The following is a 16960-nucleotide window of genomic DNA, read 5'->3' as shown; positions in this document are numbered from 1 at the left end:
ACGGCCGCTGCGAACGGAGATGCGCCGCTCCCCGCAGGAGACTGTGGACGGAGATACAGTTTCTGTAGTGATGAGGCTGAAGGCGGGGAGCTATTGGCTGCCGGCTCTGTAAATTTCATTCAGTTTGGTCCAATAGCAGGAGGAGAGCTCCTGGTACAGCCTGGACCTCTCTCTCTTCCCCCCTCCCCTCGCTCTCTCCTTCTGCCCCTCCCCCCCCCCCCCCCCCCCCAGCTTGCCTTGCCTTGCAGATCAGTCTCTCCGGCTCCGTCTCTGCATAGGCAATCAGAGCTCATACTTGCAGATCCAACTCTCCCTCTTGCACTCATTGCGATGAATTTTCTGCCTGAATGTAGGTCGTTTAGAAGCGAGAACACGAGTTTCCTTCAAATACAGTGCTTTTGTCTTTCTTCTTGTTATTTTTAATATTTCCCCCCACACACTTCGTGGTCTTTGCATTCCTTTGGAGAACCAAATCGCATTGGATTCCAAAAAAGAGCAGGAGCCGTGTGAGAATAATCCTGGCTGCATGATAGCCTGAGAGGATTTTCCGAAAGAATCTGGCTGTGTGAAAAAGACCCTTACGAGTCTGCGGATACTCCAGTGTTAAGGTAGGAGTACTGGATTTGCGGGTTGAATGTTCATTTTAATGTTTTCCCGTTGCCTTCCACCCCCCCACCCCCCCGCCCTTCCCCCCCATTTTTTTTTTTTTTTTTTTTTTCCATTTTCGGAGAGGGTGGGGGAGAGAGGAAAGGTGTTGCAGTTGATACTCTGGCAAAGGACGAGCAGTTTGCTGCAGTCTTCAGTGCTTTTACTTTTCCCATCATGATAAAGCGATACTTTCTGTCATCTCCACCATCATACGCGATCTCGTTGTCACAGATGCATATTTATGCAAATTATTTCTTTTTTATCCGCTCCGTTCTCGTCCGCTGTATCTCCCTTGCACCATAATTTATTTGGAGGCATTTTGCTGCAATCAGCTCTTTGGAAAGACTCCGGGTTTCTGTGTGAGATGTTTACAAAGTAGCTCTGCCGTAGAGCCAAATAAACAGAAGAGTATGGAGAGGGAGAAATATCTGCAGTACAAGCAGAGCGAGAAAGAACAGAGCCACAGTTTCTGCAAGCGTGGAGAGAGACAGGAGTGGTTCCTCATGCTGTGTGCGCCCCTAGTTCTCGGGGAAGCACAAAACCAACACGTAGGTTTTTGGTTAACCACTTCCCTTGCCACCACCACAACCACAAAAAAGCCAAGAGGCATGGTGGTGGTGGGGAAACAAGGGGGGTGGCTTTTTGAGAGGAAATCTTGTCTCTTCTTGCGGTTCACCCGCTCCGGCTTTAGCTATTGTGTGGTGGGGTTTTATTTTTTGTTTGCTTGTTTGTTGTTTTGGGTGTTTTTTTTTTTTTTTTTTCCTGTTCTTTTGCTTGCTTGGTCGCTTGCTTTCCTTTCTCGATTCGGGTAAAATGCCCGCTTTTGTGATGGACATGGTTTTCCGCTCGTGATGGAGTGGGGACTGGCACTGGGCAAAGCCAGCGTGCAGAAGCGGTGGCGAGGAAGGCAATAAAAGAAAAGATAAGGGAAAAAAAAAAAAAAAAAAAAAAAGACGCACCAGCACAACCCCCCTCTCATTCCCCCCAGCTCGACAGTAAATCGGCTTCTCTGCAAAGCTGGGGCGGGGGCGGGCGAGGCGGGGCTTGGCGACGTGAGGCGCGGCGGTGACTGCCGCGGTTTTGCCCCTTCCTCACCGGAGAGGCCGCTGCCAGCCCACCACCACTGCCCCGGGGAGCGGGGGCTGCCTCGCTGCAGCTGCCCTGATGGACACCTGTCAGACAGCGACGGGAGAGTGGGGGGAAAGGGGGAGTCGGCAGCCGCCATTCAACCCGCTCTTCCCCCTCTCCCCACCACCCCCCACTTATTTCCGCCGGCGCACAGGGTCAAGGCGGAAAAGGCGCGCACTCGGGCCGCGTAGGCGGCTGCGGAGGGGTGCAAAGGCGCGGGGACCGGGGAGGGTGTCCCACCGTCGTGCCTTGAGTGAGGCCAAGAATAGATGGCGTCGCGGCCGGGAAACTTGGCCGGTTCGGATGCTTGGCGTGGGTGGACAGAAGTTTGCGGGTGGACGCCGGCGCGGCAGTGGCGGAGTGCGGCCGCCAGGTGGCGGTGCGGGCCCTTCTAACAATGCCGCAGCGCCGCGGCCCGCCGCGGGGTAGTTCCGCGCCCGGCGACCGCGCAGAGCCCGCCAGCGAGACAGGGGCCGCCCGCGCAGCGCGGCGAGAGCCCGGCGGGGAAAGGTGCGCGGGGAGGGGAAGTCTGGGGGGATTTATCCAGACCTGGGTGGGGATGAAAGCGGGGAGGTGGAAAAGCGTGCGGAGGCTGGAGGTAGGGGCGCAGTACTCGCAGAGAGCAGGCTGATGACAGGTCGGGCGTGACAGCCTGGGCTGAGAGCGCCGTGGTAGCGCAACAAGCCGGGGCACTGGCATTTGAAGCGAGGTGCCCGTGTTCCGCTTTCCGCGATGCTGGGCTTTGTGGAAGTATTGCTTGCCTTAAGGATGGCAGAATCGCATATGCAAGTTCAGACGTTTAGTGTTTAAAACCACCAGAGAAGAAAGCGAAAGAGCTCTCTAGCTTGGTATTGTGAATATTGAATGCTATGCATGTATTTAGGTGATGGCAAAGCAAAAATTAATTGAATGATTTTACAAGCGGTTATGCAAAAATGGATACCTCTGGTATTTTTCTCCTTCTGAAACATAACACTATTAATGAAGCTATCTCATATAAATGGAAGGGCAGTAGTCCATATCCCATGGGACACAAGTTTATTAGATGTATAAATCCTCTATTGTCACTACAGAAATAAACATTTTTTTGGTAACCCCAAGAAAAGAAGTAATTTCCACCAATTTTCGATCACTTTTAAGGAACACAGCTTTGCTTTGTAGGAGTGAGATAATTCCAAATGTCATATGGACCTTGTATTTTATTTTCTTTTTATTTGCAAAATATTTATTTGATACTACATTTTTAATATCACCTCTAAAGACTTCTATATAGGCAGCACTGCTGAGTAGAGGGCTGCATGCATTGTCTCATGAATCATTGTAATGATTTATTAAAGACTAAGAACATTAAAACATTCCGTGTAGTTTCTGGTAACTCAGAGCAGAAAGATCTATGATAGCATGTGCTTTTCTAAGAATAATATAAAATTAAGTTTAATTTTGTCTACTCATTTTTATCATCTTAAAAATTATTACCCTTTTGTGCATAAGTACAACTGTTACTACTCTCTGTTCTCTTGTCATAATGCCTGTACGTCATACAGATGCAATTACTGTTGGTATGCTGTAAGTACAATCTATTTACTTGTACCACATATTAAAAGTGAAATTCAGCTTGACATCTAAACCGCTTTGGTCCTCAGGAGGATTCTAACTAAAAGCTAATTTTATTATTTATTTTTAATTTTTTTTCTCATTGAATTTAAGTGTCCCTTAGTTTGGTTTCTACTGAAGAACATTTGTGTACACAGGAAAATGCAGTTTTTTCCTTTGGCATTTCTGGAGGGACTTATTACTTGCCTAATATTGTTTTAAAATGTAATGCTTTATTACAAACATACAGATGGTAAATTAAAAATTTCCCAATTTTTTTTCTTGATCAGCAAAGTGCAGTTATCAGTGATGAAGTGTCATTTCCTATAAAGGCATCACAATGCAAGCAAGCAAAAGCAAGTCTCAGGTGAATGAAACAGGCCAAGTGTATTAAATTAGGAAAAGTGGCAAAAGCAGTAGGTTTACTGGAGATGCTGTGCTATCCTTTGTATTTTTTATTCTTACAAAGACTTCTGAGTGGATCCCATATTCTTGTTCAGATCATAACCCGACAATTTTAGCATTTGATAAAAATGTCAATTGCCATCCAGCTGAAGACCTGTCATGTAGAGATAAAGGCTAAAGGCAGAAAGAAAAGCTATTTAACTAAAGCTTTGTATTAAAGATATCATATAGAAACAAGGATCTGCTTGATTTTATTTTTTTAACAAAAGAGTGATTCAAAGAACATTTACTGACTACTGCATAGACATTTGCACATTTGTTTTTGACAAGTTTTTGATACAACCTCCTCTTGGCCTTTCAAACATGCATGCTGGTCTTTGATGGCTGAATCAGATAATGTAAAGAACAGCTCCACCTGGGTAGGACAGGAATAAACATCATACTTTAACCAGCATATAATTTAGCTATTCTGTCACTTGAAGACTTGTCATTGAGATTCAAGATATCTTCTGCATGAGTAAGACTGGTTAGTTATGTGCACTGAATTGTAAGGCTGAGTGTCTAAAAAAAGCAAAACCAAAACCAAAATGCAAACATGAGTTGCACAAATCAATATATGTCTGCCATGTCCAACTGCAGCTATCTGCTGTCACAGTTCAAGTCAGGTGCTCTCAGGCAATCTTTGCTAAGCATTGTGAGCCATTTTGATCCTCGCACCTGGCAGGGTTATGTACTCAGCTCTGTTACCTTTTAATAATTCTCTGATTCTCATTGTATTGGTTTTAGTAGTTCTCAAATTGGTTTTGAAAGGGGAAAAAAAAAAAAAAAGGCAAGCACCAATAAAAAAAACCCAAGCATCACAGTGAAAACACTTTGCTGCCTAGTGGAGGAAAACAAGTTTTATTGACAATACTCTTGGAAAATTACTTGCAAACAGATAAGGCACAATGCTAATCAACTTTTCACAGCTTGAATATAAGGGTGGAAAAAAACTGAAAGATACAATCTATAGACAGTGGCTGAGTTTAAAAACTAGGAGATGACTCTGCAGATGTTACAGGCAAGCTTCTCCATCTTTAACCCATATAAACTAATGAGGATGAGTTTTAACATTACAAGTAGGTATACATGAAAGAGGGTTACTTTATGGCTTGCATGCATATCTCTCATGAGGATCTGAATAGAAGCAGTCCTTGTAGAACACTGGCTTTTCCAGTGGGGCTTTACCAGTGGCACACCTAATTCAAATCGAATGCATGGTGATTACATGCTGAGATGGTCCTTAGCTAGGATTGCTCAGATTTGTACTGTAATAATCTAAAAATAAATTATAGTCACAGATGTCACAATGTATCATTCTTTCAGCTGTCTTTTGTGCTGAGCCCACACACCACTCAGTGTCATAGGATGTATTTTGCAAAGTGTATGCCACTGACTAGCTTCAGTAGAGGGTTAGAACTTCCCAGGTTTGTCTTCCTTCAGTTATTTATGCACTCACTGAAATTTGCAACTGGATGGGGAGACTAGGCCTTCCAAGAAAGGTGAGTTTTAAAAATGGAAATTTATTGAAAAAAAGTATTTGAGACAGTATCATAATGGACTGATTGTTTGCTCTGAAAACTAGAGGAGTACGTAGCTGTCAAATTTTGATATTACTTGATTTCCTTTAGAAGATTTTTTTTTAATTGCTTAAATAGGGACTGTTTTTAAATACTGTACAGATTGAGACAGAATCATACTAAAGGATGATTTTTTTTATTAAATAGAACATCATATTTTTATAGTAAAGTAACTATATAGAGAGATTTATAAAATAAAGTGTTTGATTTTCTTCCTACGGTGGTCAATTATAGCTAATTCTACAGTCAGTGGCTGTTACAATTTCACTTATAGAATGAATGAGTTCATTTTATTTACTTGCCCAGGAATTTATTTTTATAAAAATAATAGGTTTGAGATTTAATTACACAACTTATAGACACTCAGACAGTCCAATACTTCATTATAACAGATGACAGATGAAATAGTAGTGGCATGATTTGATGCCAGCAAACTTGCATCTAACAGTATCTTTCAGATTTGCATCTGGTGAATGCAGTAGGTGAAAATGTATAGCCTTCTACCTCTCAGTGTAAATGAGTCCAGATTTAAGACCTTTCCTTTGTCATCTGCTGGAGGTAGTCACTGTTATTGAGAGAGCTCTAATACAGCCAGAAATGGAAGATGACAATAATGAACAGGAGGATTTCTGTCCCAAAGTGTTCCTTGAAGTGGTATAATGGTGTGATTATTTTGAAAATGCCTATTGTTGTAGTGTTTATCTGGGTTGGTTACAGGCCCAATACAGATCTGGAAGGGAGAGACTTGTAAGGAGCACTCTTGAGCGGTCAAGGTAGTGGCCTTTCCATGTGAGAATGGCAAGCCATGTTGATCAGCGCTGTCATGTGATGTTGTTGCTAGACACAGCTGCATTGGTGATCAAGCTTCATTATACTTCAAAATCAAAAGTATGGAATATATTGCATTATTTGTTTATTGGAATAGGATAAATAGGTGTTTGGAGCTATGTACTCCTCTAGTTTCAGAGCAAACTGAATCCTAACCCTCCACTGAAGCTAGTTTGGCCCCTTAGTGCAAAAAATAGTTAATGGGAACAAGTTTCTTTCAAAAAAGCTATTTAGAAGCACCGTTGAGAGGTCTCAGATAAACTAGTTACACTTTCTGTAACAGAATTTCTTTCATGCTTCTGAACTCTGGTGGAAAATAAGTGGACAAACTTCAATAACTCTACTGTTTGGTGGTGTTATGTGCTGAAACAGGATGTGTAGTAGCTAGCTCCAAATGCCTATTTATCCTATTCCAGTAAACAACTAATGTCTTATATTCTATACTTTTCACTTCTGATTTATAAAAGCCCTACTTTGTAACCATCCAAATGTAATAAAACAAGGATAAAGCTAATAGCTCCATTTTCAAATAAAGAATTTGTAAAGAAAGCAGATTATTAGTGTTTATATCTTCATTTCATACTGACTTTTGAGGACCTGATTTTTTATTTAATTTTTAAGATTTCCATAAATCTTAAGCTTGCTATGTAAACATGCTAGCCAGTTTTTCTTCTGTTAAATAAAATTGTTTGTAGACACTATACAGAGAGCAGGGAACTACTCAGAACCTACCAATAGTGTAATTATGCATCTGAAAATTCCCCAAAAACAGATAAAACTTTTTTTTTTTCCTTTTCTTTCTATTACTTTACTTCACCAATTTGTACCATTTATTCATGAAATACCTTTCAAGCACTTGGGCATATACAGAATAAATTAACTGTAAATTATATTGATGCTTTCAGATGTGATTCTACTTCTGTTCCACTGTGAATGATTTCCAGATACGCCATTTCAAATTAAAAAAAAAAAAAAGAAAAAAAAGAAAAAAAAAAAAGAAAAAAAAAAGAAAAAAAAAGTAGTGTATTATTCATATGGGACCATACAAGATATAAGCCATATGCCATCTAAGGTACAATAATTTTTTACTCTTTTTTTAATTGGATGTAGCAGAAACCATTAATATTAACAGATGTGCATACCAGGACTGAGATTAAAAGATCATTAAAAGATTAGTGTGATGGGACTACATCTTGTTGGATTTAGTTCAAAGATTCCTGTTTTTTTCAAAAGGCTTTTGGTCAGGTCTTTTTGAGTGGGTAGTATTTATATAGAATTATATGGAGTATTTACATAGAACTGGCAATGTTATGCAGTTTAAAAGTTTTCTTCCAATTTCATGCCTTCATATGTTTGCTTGAAAAGTATAAAAGGAAGTAGTAGGCTCTGGAAAAATAATGCACCTCCATCCCTTCCTTGAAGAGCTTGTTAGAGGTGTGGATGATTATGCACACCAGAAAAACATCCAGATGATAGAGGAGCATGTATTGTCTCAACCCTTCCAGGCAGTCACCTTATTAGCTGTGGTTGTGCTAAAGAGACATCTTTTGCCTTATCTCCAAACTATTTTGAAATGTTGTTGTTGTCTCCCTGGATATTCAGTTGTACTGCTTTTGGATCATAGATTGCAGTATTGTTTTATAGGTGATTGTGACCTCTACTGGATTCCGGAGGAGTTGTAGAAGAAGAGGTGAAGCAAGTATGAATCTTTGGTACATCTTCTATTACCAAAAATCTGATGTATGTAATAGGGCTGTATGTATTTGTATTTCATGGTATCCCTCAGGCAAATAAGAAGATTCCAGTGAGTTATCTAGTGAGTTATTGCTGTGGGAAAGGTACCCTTCACCTGAGCTTCAGAGAAAGTGTCTCAGTGCATTGCTTCGGGAAGACATTAATCAATCAGTGTTGCTTGTCAGTCAGGTATATAGTCATTGAGTTGTTGGCTGGAGTCTCCCAAGCCAAATAAATTTCTTGTTACTAATGCAGTTATTAGAATGTCTGCCTAATACATTTTGCATCATCTACATGAAAGATAAATTCTCAGTACACAATGGCGTGAAGGTAAGTAGAACTTTCTGCAAATTACACACAGTTGGACAAATGAGCTGTGGTGCCTGAGGTTGTTAATTTGTATTAACACAGCCAGCAGTAGGTCTGCTGCCCAAATTAGAAATTTTCATGTGTAGTTTCCAGCATGCAGGTGGTGAATTGGGGAACAGAGGATGTAGATCCACTGGTTTTTGACAGATTAAATAGTAGCAATTGGCATGACTGGAAATTAATTGTGGAACTGGAGGAAATCTCTTTAGGGAAGAGGTGAGCATATTAATTTAATTCTAATTGTGCTAATGCTTTGCTTTAGTTCAGGTGCACAAGTTATAGTGAAGGATAGGTAGACGTACAGCTTCAGTCTAAACAGGTTAACCGTTACTAAGAAAATGCATTACTTTGGTTAATCTTACATTTTTTATTTCTTAAGATCTTTTAATTGAAGTACATTGAATAATGTTTTTTGAAGATAAATTATTAGTGTTCATATTGATTTGATGTCATCTTTACATATAGATAATGTTTGAGATCCATTGCTTTAGTGATTTGATAATGCAGGCCAGCTGCAACAGAGCAATTAGAAAGGCCAGTAAGATTTTTATACTCCTGGACTCTAAAAGGCATTCTGCATTGACTTATATGCTCTTACGTGGTACAGAGATGAGATGTTACTGAAATGCAGTGGGCTAACAGTACATTTAGCACGTACCATTATCTTCAATTGAGTTGCTGTGGTCATGGAGTGGCATTCAAGCACAAGCAAAAGTAGCTCTCAGTCTTCCTCGGAAGATAGATGTTCTAGTTCCCTAATCATTTTTGTAGCCTTCTTCTGTACCTTCTCCAGCAGTCCCTGCCCTTCTTGAACTGGGAAGCCCAGAACTTGACACAGCATTCCAGATGTGGCCTCACATGGCAGAGTTGAAGAGGAGGATAACCTCCCTTGACCTGCTTGGCACACTCCTCTTGATATACCCCAGGATGCCAGTGGCCTTCTTGGCCACAAGGGCACATTGCTGGCTCATGGTTATCCTGCTGTCCACTAGGAATCCCAGTCACAGAATCACAGAGTGTTAGAAGTTGGAATGGACCTCCAGAGTTCATCGAGTCCAACTCCCCTGCCAAAATCAAGGTAGTCTGCACATCCAGGTGGGTTTTGAAAGTCTCCAGAGAAAGAGACTCCACAACCTCCCTGGGCAGCCTGTTCCAGTGCTCTGTCACCCTCACTGTAAAAAGTTTCTCCTCCTGTTGAAGTGAAACCTTCTGTGTTCAAATTGTCATCCATTGTTCCTTGTCTTATTACTGTGTACCACCCAAAAAAGATTGGCCCCATCCACTTGATACCCACTCCTCAGATATTTATAGATATTGATCAAATACCCTCTCAGTCTTCTCAAGACTAAACAGCCCCATATGCAAGATGCTCAAGTCCCCATATCATCATCATGGCTGTCTGCTGGACACTCTCCAGCAGTTCCATGTCTCTCTTGAACTGGTGTGCCCAAAACTGGACACAGTATTCAAGGTGTGGTCTCACCAGGGCAGAGTAGATGGGAAGAAGAACCTCCTTAGACCAGCTGGACACATTTCTCTTGATGCATCCCAGGATACCATTTGCCCTCGTGGCCACAAGGGCACATTGCTGTCCCATGGAGAACTTGCGGTCCACTAGGACTCCAAGGTCTTTCTCCATGAATCTGCTTTTCAGCAGTGCAACTCCTAACATGTACTGATGCCTATTGTTATCACAGAATGTGGGGAGGCCTGTGGATGTAGTCTACCTGGACTTCAGCAAGGCCTTTGACACCGTCCCCCGTAGCAAACTCCTGGCCAAGCTGTCAGCCCATGGCTTGGACAGCAGCACTCTGAGCTGGGTTAGGAACTGGCTGGATGGCCGAGCCCAGAGAGTGGTGGTGAATGGTGTCACATCCAGCTGGCAGCCAGTCAGTAGTGGAGTCCCCCAAGGATCAGTGCTGGTCCCCATCCTCTTTAACATATTTACTGATGATCTGGATGGGGGCATTGAGTCCATCATCAGTAAATTTGCTGATGACACCAAGCTGGGGACAGGAGTTGATCTGCTGGAGGGTAGAGAGGCTCTGCAGAGGGACCTCGACAGGCTGGACAGATGGGCAGGGTCCAACGGCATGAGATTTAACACATCCAAGTGCTGGGTTCTGCACATTGGCCACGACAACCCCATGCAGAGCTACAGGCTGGGGTCAGAGTGGCTGGAGAGCAGCCAGGCAGAAAGGGACCTGGGGGTGCTGGTTGATGGTAGGATGAACATGAGGCTGCAGTGTGCCCAGGTGGCCAGGAGGGCCAATGGCATCCTGGTCTGCATTAAGAACAGTGTGGCCAGCAGGAGCAGGGAGGTCATTCTGCCCCTGTACACTGTACCGGTTAGGCCACACCTCAAGTACTGTGTCCAGTTCTGGGCCCCTCAGTTTAGGAAGGATGTTGACTTGCTGGAACGAGTCCAGAGAAGGGCAACAAAGTTGGTGAGGGGTTTGGAACACAAGCCCTATGAAGAGAGGCTGAGGGAGCTGGGGCTGCTTAGCCTGGAGAGGAGGAGACTCAGGGGTGACCTTATTGCTCTCTACAACTACCTGAAGGGGGGTTGTAAACAGGCAGAGGTTGGTCTCTTCTCCCAGGCAACCAGCACCAGAAGAAGAGAACACAGTCTCAGGCTGCACCAGGGGAAGGCTGGAGGTTAGGAGGAAGTTTTACACAGAGAGAGTGATTGCCCATTGGAATGGACTGCCCGGGGAGGTGGTGGAATTGCCATCACTGGAGGTCTTCAGGAGGAGACTTGACAGGGTGCTTGGTTGCATGGGTTAGTTGATTAAGTGGTGTTGGATGATGGGTTGGACGCGATGATCTTGAGGGTCTCTTCCAACCTGGTGTATTCTATTCTATTCTATTCTATTCTATTCTATTCTATTCTATTCTATTCTATTCTATTCTATTCTATTCTATTCTATTCTATTCTATTCTATCTAGTATCACAGTATCACCAAGGTGTGATCATCAAGTCCAACCCGTCACCACAGACCTTATTCCTCCCAAGATGCAGGACCTTGCACTTGTCCTTATTGAACTTAATGAGGTTTGCCCTCACCCAGCTCTCCAGCCTGTCCAGATCTCACTGGATGTCTACACAGACCAATGGGGTGTCAGCCACACCCCCAGTTTTGTATCATCAACAAACTTGCTGAGGGTACTCTCAATACCCTTATCCAGGTTGTTAAAAACTGGACCCAGTACTGATCCCTAGGGAACACCACTGGCCACAGGCCTCCAAGCTGACTCTGTACCACTGATCATAACCCTCTGAACTCTGTTGTTTAATCAGTTTTCAATCCACCCCACTGACCACTCATCTATGCCACATTTCCTGAGCTTTTCTACGAGAATATTATTTGAGACAATATCAAAATCCTTACTGAAGTCAAGGTATATGACATCCGTTGTGCTTCCTTTGTCTACCCATTTGGTCATGGTTTCATAGAATGCTATCAGATTAGTCAAGGAAGATCTCCTCTTCATAAATCCATGTTGGCTATTCCTGATAACCCTCTGTCCTTCCATGTGGCTAAAGATGACCTGCAGAAGGAGCTGCTCCATCTCTTTTCCAGGGTTGGAGGTGAATCTGTCTGGTCTGTAGTTGCCTGGGTCTTCCTTCATACCTTTTTTGAAGACTGGGGTGACATTCGCTTTCTTCCAGGTGTCAGGCACGTCTGCTGTTCTCTATGACTTTTCAAAAATGATGGAGAGCGGCCCAGCAACAGTATCAGCCAGCTCTCTCAGCACACGGGGCCTTCCATTCATCTATCTACCCATCTAGTTAGGTCATCATAAAAGGCTATCATATAGGTCAGACATGACTTTCTCTTGATCATTCCATGCTGATTACTTGTGATAAGCTTAATTTCTTCAACATGCTTTGAGATGGTGCCAAGAACAAGTGGCTCCATCGCCTTTCCATGGATGGAAGTGAGGCTAACTGGTTTATAGTTACCTGGGTTCTCCTTCTTGCCCTTTTTAAAGATTAAAGTGACATTGGTCTTTTTCCAATCCTCAGGCACCTCTTCTGTTCTCCAGGACTCTGACAATTATGGAGCGTGGTCTAGCAATGACTCTTACCAATTCCCTCAACACTTGCAGGTGCATCCCATAAGGGCCTATGGATTTGTGGATGTTTAGTTGATTGTTCGTCTAATTGATCTCTAACCTAATCCTCTTCAACTGAGGCAAAGTATTTCTTTCTCCTGACTTTCTCTTTGGTCTTGAAGGCCTGGAACTCCTGATGGCTGGCCTTAAGTAGTAAAGACTGAGGCAGTGGTGGCATTCAGTAGCTTTGCGTTATTTAGTCACTAGGGCACACACTTCATTCAGCAGTGGGCCCACATTTCCTTTAGTCTTCCTTTTTGCCTCCAACATACTTGAAAAAGCCTTTCTTGTTATCCTTGATCTTCCTCGCCAGGTTTAGTTATAAGGAAGTCTATCTTTCCTCATTGCATCCCTACATCCTCTGACAACATTCTTGTATTCCTCTCAAGTAGTCAGCCCCTTCTTCCATGTTCTATATACTTCCTTCTTCCATTTAAGTTTATTCAGTGGCTCCCAGCTCAACCATGCAGGTCTTCTCTCTCTCTCTTACTTGATTTCTTAATCTTTGAGATGCTCAGGTCTTAAGCTTGGATGAAATGCTGCTTGAGTATAAACCAGCTCACTTGTGCCTCTCTACCGTCTAGAGCCCTCTCCCATGAGACTTCTGTAAGCAGTTCCTTTTTGACACTACGCGTGTCAAAAAGTTATTTGTCAATGTTCTGGAGGAACCTTATTGACTGCATGTGCCGGGCTGTGTAGTTTTTCCAGCAAATGTCAGGGTAATTGATGTCCCCCTTGATAAACAGAGCATGTGACTACTATGCTACTTCTAGCTGCCTGTGGAAAGCCTCATCAGCTTCCTCATCCTGATCAGGTGGCTGGTAATAAACATTCACAATAGTGTCTCCCATATTAGCCAGCCCTTAATCCTTAGCCAAGAGCTTTCAGCTCGCTCTTTATTCACTGCTAGGGAGAGCTTGGTACATTCCAGGTGCTCTGCTACATAAAGACCAGCTCTATTACTGCACCTTGCTGGCTTATCTTTCCTAAAAAATGACAAAGCCATACATGACAATATTCTAACCATGTCAGCTATCCCACAATGTCTTAGGAATTGCAATGAGATCATGGCCCTGAGACCACACACAGATTTCTAGTTCTTCCTCTTTGTTCTCCATACTGCATGTGTTTGTGTATGGACACTTCAGAGAGGTGGACAAGCATGCAAGTATTGCTGAAGGAGAGTGGGAGGGTATAGCATAGTCATACAAAGTAGCCTGCTACCAAAGGTTCTCTTTGTGTTTTTTTTTTCCGCTTTCAAGAATCATAGTAAATCATCTTCTCTATTTTATTTGAAACACATGGGTTTTTTTTTGTGTGTGCGTGTGCCATTTTCTTTTTCATTTATTTGTTTTTGGGGTTTGTTTTTTGTTTATTTGGTTTGTGTGTGTGTGTTTGTTTATAGTATGTAGAGTTTTTTGTGCTTTTTTTCTCCTTTTTTTTTTTCCCCAGTATGACAGCCTTTGCTATTAACCTGCAGTTCCTCAGAGAAATTAATCTTGCAGAGAAATGCAGGCAGAATGTGGACAAATTTACAGGCAGATTTAAGAAACTATGTGGGTTTTGATGGTTCTGTTACTGGTACATGGAGGGTGAGGGGGGAATTAGAGTAAAATATATCTTCGTCCTGCTCATATGCATTACTCAAAGATGTTAATGTAATAGCTGATAAAGAATCTGTACAGTGACTGCTGTACCATTATTTCACATGTAAGTTATGTTCCATAGTTACAAATAATTTTTTCCAGTCTGTTTAAAACAAAATAGAATTTATGTACCTCTGCCTAGCCCAAAATGTCATCTTTTAGAACAGTAGATCCTCAGTGAGGAAATATTTTTTTTTCACCAGAGTATTCATAATACTAGCCGTCCTTTCATGTCCTTAATAAACAAGCTTCCCCTATACAGATAAATGGACATAATGCATCATCACTTTAAGAGCTATTTTTCTTTACTTGATGTGAGCTGTATATTTAAAAGATTACAAGCATGTCTAAGATCTCATTAACCCTGTTTTTCTGTTGGTTTATACCATTGTCCTTAGTGGCACTGTGCCTAATATTTAAGTGTTTGGAAGTATTCATTTAGTGCTAAAAAAAAAAGATAGGCAGCTAACATCTCCTCATTTAATGCATTCATTTGGCAGAAGTCTCTTTTCAGCTGAGAAGAACTTGTTCTCTGTGGAGTAAGTTGTTTACCAGCCAGCCAGATATATTTGCCCTAGTGGATATGAGTGAAATGGTCCATCACAAATTTGTGTAACTACATTAACCTTCTTGACACTGACTAACAAGTTAAGACAGAGAGGTGAATGACAGGAGATGGTGAAAATTATATTCTTGAACATGACGCTTATTTTACTATGTATAAGTAGGGCTAGGATTTAAGCAAGTGTTACTTAGAGATAAAATTATCTTTTACATTTTTTTGTCTCTTTTATGTGATTCGTGTTAAACATACTAGAGTTTAAAGTCAGGTGGAAATGTTTTAGATTCCATGCTAACTTCTAGTATGTGCTCAGATTTTGTATTTACACAGGTAGAAGTTACATGAGCAGGAGGATGAAAAGTCAAATGGAGGAAAAAAGGTCTGCTACAACCCACATTATTAGCTTACACCAATTGCTTTTTTTCTGCTTACACACACCAGGATTGTTTATTTATACTGTGTGCTTTCTGTGAATAAATAAGCTCTGAATTTTATGTAAGGAGGTATCTCAGCCCAGAATTGGTTTTCTAGAGAAGACTGGAAAATTTTAAGAACTTGTTTTTTTGTAAAACAGTATTTTGGTTTTATTTACAAAACCATAAACATTTATTGCACACACACATAATTAGAAAATTAGAGAATCTAAACTTTGTCTATATTGTTACATACTTTCCAATATCTTTCATTTATCTCTGAGAATTTTTTGGAGGGAGAGAGGAGTAAAGGAACAATTTTGGTTTGTTTTGGTTGGTTTTTGGGTTTTGGTTGTTGCTTGTTTGTTTGTGGGTTTTTTTGCTGTTTGTGTTGGTTGGTTGGGTTGGTTTGTTAGGGGTGTTTTGTTTGTCTGGTTTTGTTTGATTGTTTCCTTTTTGTTTGTTTTTTATTTGTTTAGTTTTGATTTGGCTTACATTCTGTAAGAGGAGAAATGAATTTTAGGTACCTAGGGTAAGAAAATACCAGACCTGCAACACCGCTGCTTCAGAAATACATAAGACAGACACTTTGGGAAGGAGAGGTAAAGGTCAGAGTGTGAGCCTTATCTAAATGCAGAATCAGGATATAGCTCCAGCATTCACACTGGTAAATGCTTCTTGGTCCTCTGATTTGGATGTAACTAATCTGTTACTAATCTGTTACTAATTGCCCTCTGTAAAAAGGGCAAAAGAGGGACCATTTTCTTTGTAGCAGTAGCTGTTTACACAAGTGCCTACCATAGCAGAACTATTGGGATTTGCAGTTTCAGGACTGTGGGAAAAACAACACAAGAGCTATAGTCTGAGAACATAAAAGGAAAAAGAAACATGCTGCTATGGAGGCTCTGGAAAACACTGCCTCAGTGGCTTGGGGGAAGGCTTACAGAGTTGTGATGTGCAGACCCTTGGCATTACTAATGCTGAAATGCTAGCATACTCAAGGCAGAATATGCTAATAACAGCATTCAGGAATCAAAAATTCCTGTTAGATCACTTATGCTTGACATCATAAGATACAAAAATTAAGATCATGTAGACATAGTTTAGAATATTCTAAATACTGGCTTCTTAAATATGGAGAGTACAGAAAATTCCAAGGGTCTTTTTGCTTATTCAGTGTGCTATAGGCAAAAGTATACCATATCAGTATAATACCTCTATTTTTAAATTCATTAGTGATCTTTTAAGACAAAAAAAGTAAATTTACCGTATGTTTTGCTATATGCATGTAATTAGAACCAGTACTTTTTTGTACACATTCAAAGTATAAGGTGACTTTGTATCCACTTAGAACTTAGAGTGTTTTATAATGTATCCTTTGGAATGAAGGGTGTCCTCTCTTCCTGAGTCAACATCATTTATCAAGCAGTAATTGCCATGGTATATTTAGATGCACTATGACTTTGTAAATCACTACAAGAATTGCCTGATATTTGTATTACCCGGTGCCTCAAGGTATTGCAAATTACAAAATCTAGCCATAAGCATTAACAACACATACAGTGATTGCTGTCATATCTTGGTTCTGTTCCCAGAAATTCCACATTCAGAGGGTTGTACTTTGAGGGACAATGCTTCAGGGAGAAATAACTAAATTCATTAGAAGCTGAGGTACCTATTTGTTCAATAAGGGTATATTAAAAAATGCTTGTCAAATACCTTTTGAATATAGTACATAAGCTAGGAGAGCTAGAAAGGAATTAATTATATTTTTAAGTACACCTATTTTAGATAATCAATTAAAACAAACATTTCGTGCTGATATTATTTCTACACCTGGTTCAGTGAAGCTGACTGAAGTGAAACACCAACAGCCTCTGGAATTCAGGGATGTCC

At 41.3% G+C, this 16960-nt stretch overlaps 1 protein-coding gene across 3 annotated transcripts in view; it reads left to right on the top strand.

Moving 5' to 3' along the window:
- The first annotated feature begins 255 nt into the window (after window positions 1–255).
- The window catches only part of NLGN4X (neuroligin 4 X-linked), a 273134-nt gene continuing 256429 nt past the window's right edge, over window positions 256–16960 (top strand). For 2 of the 3 annotated variants that reach the window (XM_068141686.1, XM_068141670.1), the window contains exon 1: window positions 256–608. The gene's annotated coding sequence lies outside the window, so the exon portion shown is untranslated. Of the gene's footprint in view, window positions 609–3731; window positions 7921–16960 lie in introns of those variants that run through there. The other variant, XM_068141678.1, reaches the window with a different exon arrangement.

Source organism: Melanerpes formicivorus, unplaced genomic scaffold, assembly GCF_026170545.1.
Source record: "Melanerpes formicivorus ecotype bairdi unplaced genomic scaffold, bMelFor1.0.p_v2 SCAF_1, whole genome shotgun sequence".
Taxonomy (NCBI): domain Eukaryota; kingdom Metazoa; phylum Chordata; class Aves; order Piciformes; family Picidae; genus Melanerpes; species Melanerpes formicivorus.
Note: the sequence above shows the minus strand (reverse complement) of the source record. Positions and strands in the feature narration are given on the sequence as shown.